The following is a 13883-nucleotide window of genomic DNA, read 5'->3' as shown; positions in this document are numbered from 1 at the left end:
ATATATAAAGAAGGAAGTAAAATCCCGTGATCTTTGAAGTAGACTCTGCAATGTGTTGTTCTTCTGAGGCCAAACAGATACTTTATTACTTTTTTTATTTAATAATATCAACGGATTGGGCAGCAGTACCAGAACCCCCAAAAGAAAGACCACATCAAAGATGAGACTCGAAGAAAGAAAAATATGCAATTTTGGAAGATTATAAATTGATCGCCTTCGAAACAGATCTTATTGCATAGCAGGCTGAGGCTAGTTTCTTACTTAACAAATCGATATGAAGGGACCATTTAAGGTTGCTGTCTCAAAAAATACCAAGAAATTTTACAGAATCAGCGGTACTGATCTGGCTTTTAAGAGTTGAAGAGCTCCTTGATAGGATAATGCTACTGTTTTATCCAGGTTAAAAGAAAGTAAATTAGAGTCGGACCAGGTTTAAGCTGAAATGTTAAATAAGGTTTTTAAAATGGAAACTTTTAAATACAAAAACATATAAAAAACAAAACGACTCAAAACCAGAATTGGAACAGTTTAAAAAATTATGTGACAAATTTCCTAATAAATTGTGAAATCTCAAGCACTGTTGCAGAGAAAAGTACCAAAGGCCAGAATGTATTCAAAGAAATACAAACAATTCGCTTTCACATTATACTTTTTGAACCCAAAACTTAAAACTTTTTGAAAAAAATTCTTTATTTACCAACTAAACGTTGTTTGGAAGAAATGACTGGAAACATTGTTTGTAAACCTGGATTAACTCAGACCTCTGTATTTAATGCTATCCAGTTTAAAGTTAAGACTATGTCAGAATTGGATAAACATTGTAGTATATGCATTTATGAAGTTGTGCTTAAGTCAAATCTTTATTTTCATTTTAGTTGTGATGAAATTGTTGGATTCCAAAACAGGGAGAAAGAAAAAAATCAGTCTGTAGTTGCATAAAACTGTTCTTATCAGTAGAATTATTATCAGTAGGATTATTCTTATCAGTAGAATTTAAAATATCAAACAAATTATTAAATTTTTCAATAATTTCTATTGTTCCCAATGCATCTGATGGAAGAATACCAAGAGAAATATATGTATACATAGAACTTGCAACAGTGTTACTTAAAATTTGAGATGCTAGTTTTACTCGCATTTTTTCAAAAGATGTAGGATATATGGGAGTGTGTTAGTTTTGGTGCACACTTATAGAACTGCTTTTTATCTTCATGATAAAAAGTTTCTATAAATGACCAAGATGTTTTTTTGTCATCAAAATAAAAAACATTATTAATTAAGTTATTTCTAGTGGCTTTAATTAAGTGACATGGATCAAATATATAAATAATTTTTTGTCCATTGACATCAAATTCTGAGTTAGCTGGAGAAATCCCCAGTAATTTACTCAATTTTAGAAAATTTGATCCCATATCAGTAACAAGACAATTCACATATAAACCTGATTGAAATAGTTTAGAAATACATTCTTTTATAATAGGAAGATGATTTGCTTCAAAGGTACTGTTTACAAAGAAATATGCTAGTTGTTGTTTCCAATTTGAATATAAGCCTCGAACCATTATCACAAGTACATTTTGTGCAATTATTGATTCCTTTTTCCCATTTTCTATATCATATAGACCAACAATCTCATCACGACCTGTATCAAAAAATAAATTACTTTTAATAGACATTTCATCAATACAAATACTACAGCGCTTGTCCTGATCTAACATTGTGTTCACTTTTAACTTTAGGGCATCAAATATTTGGTCATTATTCAAACCAGGTTTACAGACCAAATTTTCAGTAATTTTTTGAAGACTTCGTTTTGAGGGCAAATACAATATTCTTTCCATAAAAGCATAGGCTCTTGGGCCCAAAAAATATAGTGTTAATGCAAATTGTTTATATTCATCAGAATACCTTCTACTTTTTGGACATTTAGTTTTTAAAATTGCTTGAGCTTTCACTATTTGTGCTAGGGATTTGTTTAAAAATTTGTCACACATTTGAAAAAATTTTTTTAAAGATTTATTGTCTTCCTTCTGTTTGGAAGACGCATATGCTTTCTTTGCACTTGCACGCAATTTTTTTATTTTTAATCTTAGCTTCTTTTTCCTGGGTGTACCTCCCGACAACTTGGAGGGGGTTTGTGTTTCAGCTGTGAAACATTCTGGAGTATGGGGCCTAGGTGGGCTAGACACTTCCTGCCTATTAACATCTGAAATATAAAAATATATTTAATAACCAAATAACATATAAACGTTCAAAGTAGATATGTTAATGCTTATTAGTGATTAGTTGAATGCATAATACAGTTGTAGGAATAATAAATAAAATTACCTGTTAACAGAAACTCTTCCATCAAAGTATCAGTTATACTATGGTTATCATCAATTGGATTTTTAATGGCAACTGGCTGCACAATATCTATTTCTGTTATACCTAAAACCACAACATAAATATTACTCAGTATGTAACCATAAGATATATGTTCTTAATAAGGCTGATAAAAGATCATTAAATTTCACAATTCCAGATCTTTTTTATACCTATTATGAAAAACAACAAACAACTTTGTATATAGTTGTAAGTAGATACTGATTTTTATATGACTTTTATAATAAAGCACTATAATTGTGAATAAATAAAAAGTATCTACCTTCCAGCCTTATGACTTTCTTTAATGGTTCGTCTGTGTGTTTTGAATACTGAAGAGTATGTGAGAAAATCGTTGGATGTGCTTGTTGAAATAATCTCTTCCTTGTGTTTCCTTTGTACATGTACGCCGGTTCGAAATGTTTCTCGCACATTTTATAATTTGTATGCAATTTAACATGTTTGGAAAGCAGATCATACCTATTGGCCGCTTTCAGCCATAATTCAGCTCTAAAAAAAAGTGTATTTAACTAAAATATAAACATTCAGACAACATTTGTAATACGTTTGAATTTAAAATTTAATTTGTTTACCTGCTACGATCAGTCGGTATTGAAAAGAGACTAATTCCTTCACCAGTTTTCGATGGGCACCCACGAACAACACAATAAAATCCTCCCTTTGGTGCAGCCATCACAATAAGTTTATTTCACAAATATATTAAATTAACTAACTAACTAAATAACTAACTAAATTAATTATACTAACTATTAAAAAACAAACACCAAACACTTCTCAATACATAAACAAAAAAGACATCAAAACTACATAAAACATGGCGGATTTCGCACATGCGCAAAGAAATATGGATTGCGAAAAAGCCCTCCGTTTCGCTTCTGGTTGTGATTAGTATTCTGTGGTTTAAGCTTTCAGCACCGTCGCCACCGTCGTTTAAGTTTACCGAGTCGAGTAACGAGTTCGAGTCGAGTTCGAGTTTAGTCACCGTTTAGTTCACGACTTCAAATCACACTTCACTTCACGTTTAGTTTTGTTGAGGTTGAGACTGAGAGTATAAGTACGGTGTTGTACGGTATCCCTGCTCGTTTCTCAAAACAAACAAAATTTCACTCCAAATAAAAAACTCCTGTTTAATATTGAATTTCTGTTAAACTGATTGTTTAGTGAATTGTGCACTAGTGTTGTTTTTTATACAGGATTATTTTGGAAATTGGTTCTACTCCCAACAGTGAGTGTCCTTTTTTTATTACAAACTGTAACATGTTAGAAAAGAGGTTAATCAATCAAATAGTCTCTAGAGTCTTACAAAATAATCAGTTATTTCAAAGGATTGCTTAAGAGATTGCAAATAAATATTTTTATTCTATTTTCGAATTATGTGTAGGTGTTCATCATTTACCAGATTTGAGATCACTTTTTATGCATTTTTTTTAAACAGATGCATTAAAATCGATAATGCTATATACTTACCTTTACCTGGTCTTTAATATTTTTATAATGCTCTTAAAGTTAAACATTTACAAGTAGACTCACAAAAGATTTATAGCTAAGGTAGACAATTTGAAAGAAAGAAAAAGCTTTTTCCGTTCCAAATTCCTATCATGTTATGCCTGTAAAATAGTTTTTGTTGTTTATTATCCTTTAATGGATGTCTTAAGATGCTATATATTAGAAACAATAAGTAGATTGAAGTGTCTTGTAGTTTTTTAACTTTATTGTATTCAATGCCACTGTAAGTGGAATATTTCTTCATGTATCAGAAGTATTGTAAATTAAATATTGAGCTTTTAGAATAATTTATTTAACTAAATTTACTTTGCTAATTCCTTAAGAATCTCAAGAATGTTTGTGTCTATGCTTCTAACATAGTTGTGCCATTATCTTTTCCTTATTTATTATTCTCACCTGAGTAAATTTTGCAACCACTGTTACTTACATATCTTTATTATTCTCCTTTTTTTGGTTTGCATACCATAAACATAAAAAAAACATATTTTAGCAACTCTTCTTTGAATCATTTTTATGAACATATTTTTATTGTTGTTCTTTCTGCATAATCCACCAATATTTTTAATATCAAAATGATAGGACAAATAAGTAGGTACTAAATTTTATTTGGTATTGAGGAAAAGAGTGAGAAAGAGTAATAAATCACTGTCAATTTTTGCACTACTAATAGGTTTGTTCCAACACAACAAAAAACCGTCACGTAACGGTTACGCTCCTGCGCACTAAACAAAATACGTTCCAACAAAAATATGATCGTTCATCTCACGGTCCTTCCGACCGTTCCAACAAAAATTATGATCACCCAGTGACGGTTTCGTGACGATAATTTCAGTAATCTGGCAAATGTATGTACTGGTTGGGATGACTTGCGCACTAGGATTTTATTCTACTTCTTTAAATTTGTTCAGAAAAAAGAAGTTAGGTTAATGATTTTATCACATGCTTATGATAGACTTATGATTTATTTATATATAATTTGTTTCTCGTTATTTATAACTTTATAAATATGACTGACGATGAAGGAATTAGTGATTTTTCTGATTATTATAGTAGTGAGGATGATTTGGAGCTATTAGCCGAACCTAGGGTGAAAAACCAGAATTATTTAGGAAGATTGGTCTTTATTTTAAATTTGTGCAAACTACTGATTAATAATTAAATAAATAAAATAGAAAAATAAATTGTCACCAAATTATTTCAGTTGTCAGAAAATCGTTCCAACATCAGTTTACAAATTACCGTCATCAGACGATACAAATGATGAACATGCGCATTAAAAACGGTACAAGTAGTTTCGTGACGGTTTTCGGACCGTACAAAAATTGCGTGTTGGAACAAACCTAATAGTACTAATGTTACTATAAATACTAAATATGCTAATTTACTACTACTAAATAAATAATAAATTGACTATATCAGCATAAAAGTAGAGAAGTAAAATAATTCTTATCAAAACTGGTTACACAATCTGTGGAATGACCTATGAATAAGAATAACTATGGGAATGAACTAATCAACTGTCCATTATTCTCATCTAATATGCAAGTCGCCATATTATAAGATAGAATCCCTCAAATTGGTAACTGTTATAAACATAATATTTAACTTTATTTAATTATTCATTATTTGAAATTATGTAATTATTACTACCAAACAGTGGGTCCTTACTACTAGAAAAAACTTTTCTAATTTGTGTCCTAGTAAATAACAAAGATCTATAAAGTTCTATTTGTAGTTTAAATATTATGTTTTATGGGATCAATCCTTAATTATTGATCCAAAAACAAACCCAGCAACACACAAGGAAGTTAAAAATATCTTTAAAATCCCCTATGAATGCAACATGTGAATAATCTTTAAAATACCCTGTGAATACAACATTTTCTATGTGATATACATTGAAGATAAACTAGCATGAAATATACATCAAGACGAGAAACTCTGACAAATGCCTGCTAACATACAAACAGGCAAACATGGGACAACAAGCACAGAGTACAATGGAACAATGCATCAATAATCATGAAAGAAACAGATATAAAAAAGAGAAAAGTCAGGGAAGTAACTCTTATCCTACTTAATGAAGAAAAATGTGTTACAAACCCATCAGTAGAATGTAGCAGGCTTCGGTTGCCAATAAGTACTAAAAGAAAAAGTCAATAACAAGAATGTACCAACAATAGCAGAGTGATAGAAAGTCTGAGAAATATCATCTACAATTTATACAAAAAACACAAATCTATGTTACACAACTTACATTACACAAACACAACTACAATAAACCTTACATGAACATATACACACTGAAAATGCTGTTGCCTACAAGACTGAGGCCAAGTATGCCAACCATAGACATATAATACAAGATAGACTGATTGTTGCAATACCCACCCATTCCCCTAATGTGACAGAGAAAACTGATGCAAAGCAGTCCCTACATCTCTTTCTAATGGGCTGGGTTTATTGACCACATGACCTTCTCATAATTATGCAATTAGTTAAATGTGAGATATGTTACGGTTAAAAAAAATGAACACAAATACAGTATACGTTGTACTTTTCCCTTTATGAAATACTTATGAATTTTTCTATATAATCCAGTAATACGAACATTCCACTAACCCGGCGCTATCTGGTGAACATCCGGTGCCGAATTAGTGAGATTCTACTGTATGTTTAGAAATGACCGGAATTGAAAAGCCGATTACTTATTAATTTGTAAAATGTTACATGTGAAAAAAGTAGAACCATGAAGCAACCAAAACCATCCTCAAGAATACTATTATATATATAAGTTATTAATAATATAAGCAAATCTATTAATGAAAATGAAAAGCGATAAGAAAAAAAGTAAACAACTAAATTCCGACAATGAAAGTAGTATTATTGCTAAAATAAGAAAAGATAGGCTTTGGGCAATTCTACAGGAATTATGGAAATTCTTAGGAAAATTATGTTATAGGCAAAATTACTTACGACAATAAGAGATTTTTGCAATCAAATAAGAAATTCTACTACATATTTGGATGAAATGTGGCTAAATGAGGGATATACATTTGAAAATATATGACAGAATAAAAATGTAACTTTCTGGCAATCAACAACCAGATCAAATTTAAGATGATTTACAGACATAAACGTTGTATTTGGTAAAGGAAAATGACTGATTATTATTCATATCAGTAGAACAGATGGATTTTTTAATGATGGTTTACTAAAAATTCATTTAATTAACACCATGTTGAATGTAGATGTTTTTGAGGAATACTTTGAAAAATTAATAGAGCTAATTGCAGATTGCATCATTCTTTTTGGATAATGCTGCATATCTATTTATTTATTTATTTATTTATTTATATACGGCATCCATTTACTTACAATTTTTACAAAGTTACATCTTACAATCAATAAATTATTAAAATAACAATCACAAGTTTTACAAAGTTACACCTTAACAACAATAAATTATTAAAATAACAAACACCTCAGAATAATACAAACATATAAGAATAATACAGATGTACAACAAACTTATTGTAAGATACTTTTTAGTTGTTTTTTAAACAAACTAATTTTGGAGTCAAAAATATCCATTTGTCTTGGTAGGCTATTAGCACTCCGGACCAATCGTGTAGTTGGTTCATTGATACCATAATTAGTGTGGTGAAATGGCACTGAAAAGATTTCTGATTGTCTGTTGCTTCTACTAGGAACTTTAAGACTAACAAGCGATAAGAGTTGAGGACAATCTATAAAAGCATTGATAACTTTGTGTAAGAAACATAAATCTAACAATGTCCTCCTTGACTCAAGTGTTGGTAAGTTAAGACTATCTCTTACCCACTGATAGTTGTATTCCTCTCTCCTGTATCCACTCTTATAGGCTGCTACCCTCAGAAATTTATTCTGGACTCTTTCAATCTGTTGAATGTAACAGTGGTATGATGGGGACCATACAACTGATCCAAACTCCAGAATGGGTCTAACGAGACCACAATAAAGTTTTCTAAATGTAAACAAAGACAGGTCCACTGATGTGCGTTGGATAAATCCCAGCACTTTCATCGCTCTATTTGTTACTTGGTTGATGTGGCTTGAGAATGACAGTTTGGTGTCTAACCAGATTCCCAAATCTAATACTTCATTTTTCGAGGCTAATGGCAAGTTATTTATGTAGTAAACAAATTCAATTGGATTTCTTTGCCTTGAGAATGTCATTTTATGACATTTGTTTATATTGAGTGACATTTTGTTTAAAGTGCACCAATCATAAAACGATTTAAGATCTTCCTGTAATATAGCAGCATCATTCCAGGATTGAATTTTTCTAAACAGTTTTACATCGTCAGCAAACATAAGAACACTACAATTTTTGATTTGTTGTACTAAATCAACCAGAAACAAACAAAACAAAACAGGGCCACAATGGGAGCCTTGTGGCACGCCCGATGGAACTGTTATTTCAATTGAAGTGTCACTTCCCAAGTTAACTGCCTGCGTACGGCCACTAACAAATTCTGTAATCCACTGAAGAAGGGGATCCAAAATACCCAAAGCTCTTAGTTTTTGTAAGAGAACCCCATGGTTTACCCGATCAAATGCTTTGGAAAAGTCAGTATAGATTGAGTCAACCTGGACTCCCTCTTCAAAGCTGTTGTATATATGATTCACATACAAAACTAGGTTGGCATCTGTTGACCTCCCTCTCATAAAGCCAAATTGTTCAGGATTAAAAATGCTTCTAAAACTCCATGTCAGTTTCTTACTAACCAAACAATCAAGCAACTTGGGCAGCTCTGACTGATTACAGACAGCTCGATAGTTTGATATATCATTCCTTGCACCCGATTTAAAAATCGGCTTTAAAAAACTTTTCTTCCAGAGACTGGGAAAGCTACCAGTACCAAGTGATCTGTTAAAAATAAACAAAATTGGTTTTGTAAGTACACATATACATTTTTTCAGAAAATAGGCTGGGATTCCATCCGGCCCTGCACATAATCGGTTTTTACAATTTGCAATAGTATCATAGACCTCAGTTGCTGTAAGTATTATAGAACTCAAACAAATCGAACTGTCAAAATTAAAAAAAGGTAAAGTATCTTTTTGTTCATCTGAGTAGACAGATGAGAAATATTCTGCGAACATATTGGCAGAGTCCTTGATATTTAAGCTAACCCTATCATTATAGACCATTCTGGATGGTATATTATACCCATTTCTTTTGCTTTTAATATAAGACCAAAAATATTTTGGATTATCAGAAATGTTATTTTGTATCCCATCTAAATACTGTTTCTGACAGTCTGCTCTTAAAATTTCACACTGGTTTCTTAAAGCCACAAAACGGTCATAATCATCTTGCCTACCACTAATTTTAAATTGTTTGTGGGCCTGTTTTTTACATATAATTAGATTACGCAGCTCTGACGAGAACCAAGAGGGAAAGGTAGAGGTTTTATATTTCTTTAGTGGAACAAAGTGTTCTATCAGTGAGTAAATTATATCATAAAAAATGACCACCATACTATCAACTGTACCATTAAGAAACAGTCCCTCCCAATTTATACTTGCTAAATAATTATTTATTGAAAAGTAGTCACCATTTTTGAAATCATAATATCATTCAAAAAGATCTGCAAAATGATCTACACCTGCTTAGAGAAAAGCACAAATAATTTAGTGATTTTCGGAGAAAGAGATAGATTTGGTCAAAAAAGAGCTATTGGCAATCGTGAATGTTCAAATATATTGGTTTTCAAAAATTCCGACGTATTCCGACAGATATATTTATTTTAGATGTCCCCATTTCAAAAAATGAAATGAGTGTGTTAACTGTTTATTTGAGAACTTTATATACAATATTTAAATTTTTGCTATTGTACATTTCTAAAATCTGTATTATCGTTTGTTTTTATGCATTCCACTGTCTCTCTGTCCTACACTAATTTCAAAGGAAAGCAATGCATCATCCTATATAGACTACAAACCCATGGGACATGTATCATATGTAAATCAATACTACAATATGTAATAACAACTTTAGAAACTATGCCGTCAATTTTTATGTGTAGGGTGGCTACTATAGTAAGGTAAACTTACCACTCCAAGAGGTTGGAGTATTTTGGTCAAACATTTTTGTACGGCGTTTATAACTTAGATAGGTAATACAAAAATAATGACCTGCGACCTAATGTCGTACAAAAATATTGGTACCAGCAGCATGGACAATCTTTGATTTTCTTCATAAAGTTTTGACCCCATTTTCGGTAATTTGATACAGTACGGCATTCATACACATAGTTTCGGATCGTTATTTAGATTATTTTTTTTGCTGTGCCGTACATATCGGCTGGCACAGGGGTGAGAATTCTAGAACGCAAACCTTGATTTTTAAGTAGTACAAATGAGGTAATTTGAGCCAATATGAAACTAACCGATTTAAATTTAGTTGCATAAAATAATAACATTTTTGGACATGCCGTACATTTTTCACGGTACATAATAATAATAATCATAATAATAGCGTTTATTGTCCAACAGAATCCATTTATAGGACAAAATACAATACTAAAGTTAAATGAAATATTAATAATTCATAGGTACTAACTAAATAACACATTTTTCGAGTATTTTACCTTAACATATGTTGGTAACGGTACAAGTGTTTATGAGAGGAAAATTAATTTCCCTCTGATAAGTGGGATATTACGATCAAAAATTTCTATACGGCATTGGTATATTTTGTTAATATTGACATCAATTATCAACAAAAACAAAATGCCGTACAAAAAAATGGCTCTAAATAAATGGCTTTAAAAGTATTATAGAGTCCAGGTTGTGAGGCCGCTCCCGTAGGAAAAATATTGTTCTGTAGCTATTTTCTTGTGGCATCTTAAAGTAATTACTATTTTAATGGGAATAAGCTACAATTGAAGTTTATTGACGTTTCAATTTTCACTTCGGAAATCTAGAACTTGATTTCCGAAGTGGAAATTGAAACATCAATAAACTTATTTTAAACTTCAATTGTGGCTTATTCCCATTGAAATAGTAATTACGTAGGAAAATTGTTTCTGATTTGGTTTCTTTACGGATTCCTATTCAAAAACGTCCCCTTTAAACAAATCAGAAGGGTGCCGGCAAAATTTTTGGTAAGAAATTGTTGAAACAATTTTTTAAACAAATTTCAAAAATAACTGGTTTTGGCACCGAGAAACATTTTTTTTAGATTTCTTGAGTCATTTTAATTAACCAAAAAAAGACTCTTGTAATTTTTCTCTTCTTCTTCTTCATGTGCCTTGTCCGTTCCGAACGTTGGCAATCAACATGGCTATTCTGACTTTGTTTACGGCAGATCTGAATAGTTCAGCAGATGACAATCCGAACCATTGCCGCAAGTTTTGGAGCCACGAGTGTCTTCTCCTCCCTGGACCCCTTCTGCTGTCTATTTTCCCTTGAATGATCAGTTGTAGTACTCTATATTTATTATGTCTCATAACGTGACCCAAGTATTCCAACTTTCTTTTCTTTATACTTATTCCTACCTCTCTCTCTTTACCTATCCGGCGCAGTACCTCTTCGTTGGTCACGTGCTCAGTCCAGGATATACGTAATATACGTCGGTAAGCCCACATTTCGAAGGCCTCTACTTTTTTCATCAATGTTGCGGTCATTGTCCACGCCTCCATTCCATATAACAAAACCGGGAATACATAACATTTCAGAAGTCGAATTTTGAGAGGTAGGGTGAGGCTTTTAGAGGTGAAAATTTGCTTCATGCTAATGAACGATGCTCTTGCCTTTTCTACTCTTATACGTATTTCTCTGAAGTTGATAATTTTCAAGTTATAAACAATTTAAAATCTCAAAAAAGCGACAATATGTACTTTCAAAGTTGGAAAACTCATATGAAAATTATTATTTTTCAGGTTGCCAAGGGCCTTAAATTGAAGGGCAGTTTTGACAAGGTCTATTTTTGTTTTGTTCTTTTGATTACCAAGAAATTTATCTTTAATTATAATAAGTTTTGTGATGGCGGAAAGGGTCGGTAATAAATTAATAATAACATAGATATAATGTTAAGAAAATGTTAAATTCATTTAAAATGATATGTATAAAAAATATAGAAAACTAAGTCTAATGGTTTGTTTTTATCGTATTCTTACGACTAATAATATATATATATATATATATATATATATATTTATATATATATATATATATATATATAGTATTTCTCTGATGTTTTATTGTAAAATGATTAAAAAAAGTTATAAGGCCCAAAAGAAAATTTGTTCAAAAATTTTTAGGTTAAGTATTTTTTTTAACAATTTCTTTATTTTCAATTTTCATAAAAAGTAATAGGGATAAAGTTGTAGACAATTTAATTTGCTACAAATAATGTAAAAATTTTCAGTTGGGTTGCGAGTTTACTAGATACAGCGCGAAAATCCTTTGCAAACCTTATTCCAAGATGGCGAGTATTCAAGAACCCGGTCAACTGAGCACGGAGCACTGTGAAATTCAGAAAAATTAACGAAATTAAACAAATCTGTAGTGAAAATTATTCTTTAAAAAACCCTCTATAATACTTCTTTGATGTCATTTTTTTGTAAAATTACGACAAAAAAAGTTGTAAGGCCCAAAAGAGAATTTGTTCCAAAATTTTTAGTTTATTTTGTTTATAACGTATTTATTTTCCATTTTATGATAAATAGTAATACGGCGCGAAAACCCTTAGCACCCGTTTTTCCAAGATGGTAGCCACAGGACAAGGTTGGTAACCCCTTAAACTTTAACTTAAGCTTATACTTACTTTTCCAACACCCCAAAAGAATAAAATTAAGTCCACTACGAAATACGCATAAGTCCTAAAAAAATGTAACATTTCAATAGACTATATCAGCTGTGCAAAATCACATCAGTTAAAAAAGTATGGCAATGTTTTTTTTCATTTGTCTACTTTTAAATAACTAATAACATCCACAAGTATTTAAAATACATATAACATACCATAAACCACATGGTACTTTAAAAATATGTTCAATTCAAATTTTTTATTTGTTTTTTTTTTATGTTTAATTTGTACCATTTATTATAACCGGCTGTGAATTAGTTTCATAGTTATATAAGAAATAACTATCTTACCGAAAAAACAACAATTTTATTCCCAAATACAGATTCAGAAATAATTCCCAAAAATACTATTTTAATCCATTTGTACATTTTTCAATGACCTCAACGAATGGGGATTAAAATCAAGGGTTGCGCACTAGATTTCTCATCCCTGTACCATACGATATGTACGGCACTGCAAAAAAAGTAATCTAAATATTGATCCGAAACTATGTGTATGAGTGGCCATACTGTATCAAATTACCGAAAATAGGGTCAACATTTTTCGAAAATCAAAGATTGTCCCTGCTGCTGGTAAGTACCAATATTTTTGTACGACATTGGGTCGCAGGTCATTATTATTTTTGTAAAACCTACCTAAGTTATAAATGCCGTACAAAAATGTTTGACCAAAATAACCCCCCCCCCCCTTGACCCTTGAGTGGTAGGTTTACCATACCTGTGTAGCCATCTGTATCGATAAAAATTGACGGCATAGTTTCTAAAGTTGTTACAGCTTATTTCAAATAGAGTGGCGAGCCCTTCCACGAAATAGTTAATCGCGCAGACAATAGAATATCTATGATCAGACCCATGCAGGGGCGTTGCTATATTAAACAAATTAAATTATTTGAAATCGCACTAAAAATTATTACTCACTTAAATAATAAATGGAGTTTGATTGTACACAGATTGTTTTATAGATACCAAACTTTTTGTTTGTTATAATACCATCTTTAATAATTGATACTGAACTGTTTTTATTATACTAATTTATTTTTTTATTTATTATTTAACACTTACAAATTTATTAAAGTCTTTATTACTAATTTATTTTACACTAATAATTATATAATTTATTTATATTTATTATA

General features: G+C 31.0%; 1 protein-coding gene across 4 annotated transcripts in view; it reads left to right on the top strand.

Annotated features, from left to right (window-relative positions):
* Nucleotides 1–3358: 3358 nt before the first annotated feature.
* Nucleotides 3359–13883, top strand: part of LOC140450917 (prominin-like protein) — a 238424-nt gene continuing 227899 nt past the window's right edge. For all 4 annotated transcript variants that reach the window (XM_072544616.1, XM_072544622.1, XM_072544601.1 and 1 more), the window contains exon 1: nt 3359–3610. The gene's annotated coding sequence lies outside the window, so the exon portion shown is untranslated. The remainder of the gene's footprint in view (nt 3611–13883) is intronic.

Source organism: Diabrotica undecimpunctata, chromosome 1 (assembly GCF_040954645.1).
Source record: "Diabrotica undecimpunctata isolate CICGRU chromosome 1, icDiaUnde3, whole genome shotgun sequence".
Taxonomy (NCBI): Eukaryota; Metazoa; Arthropoda; class Insecta; order Coleoptera; family Chrysomelidae; genus Diabrotica; species Diabrotica undecimpunctata.
This window is presented reverse-complemented; position numbering and strand designations above follow the sequence as displayed.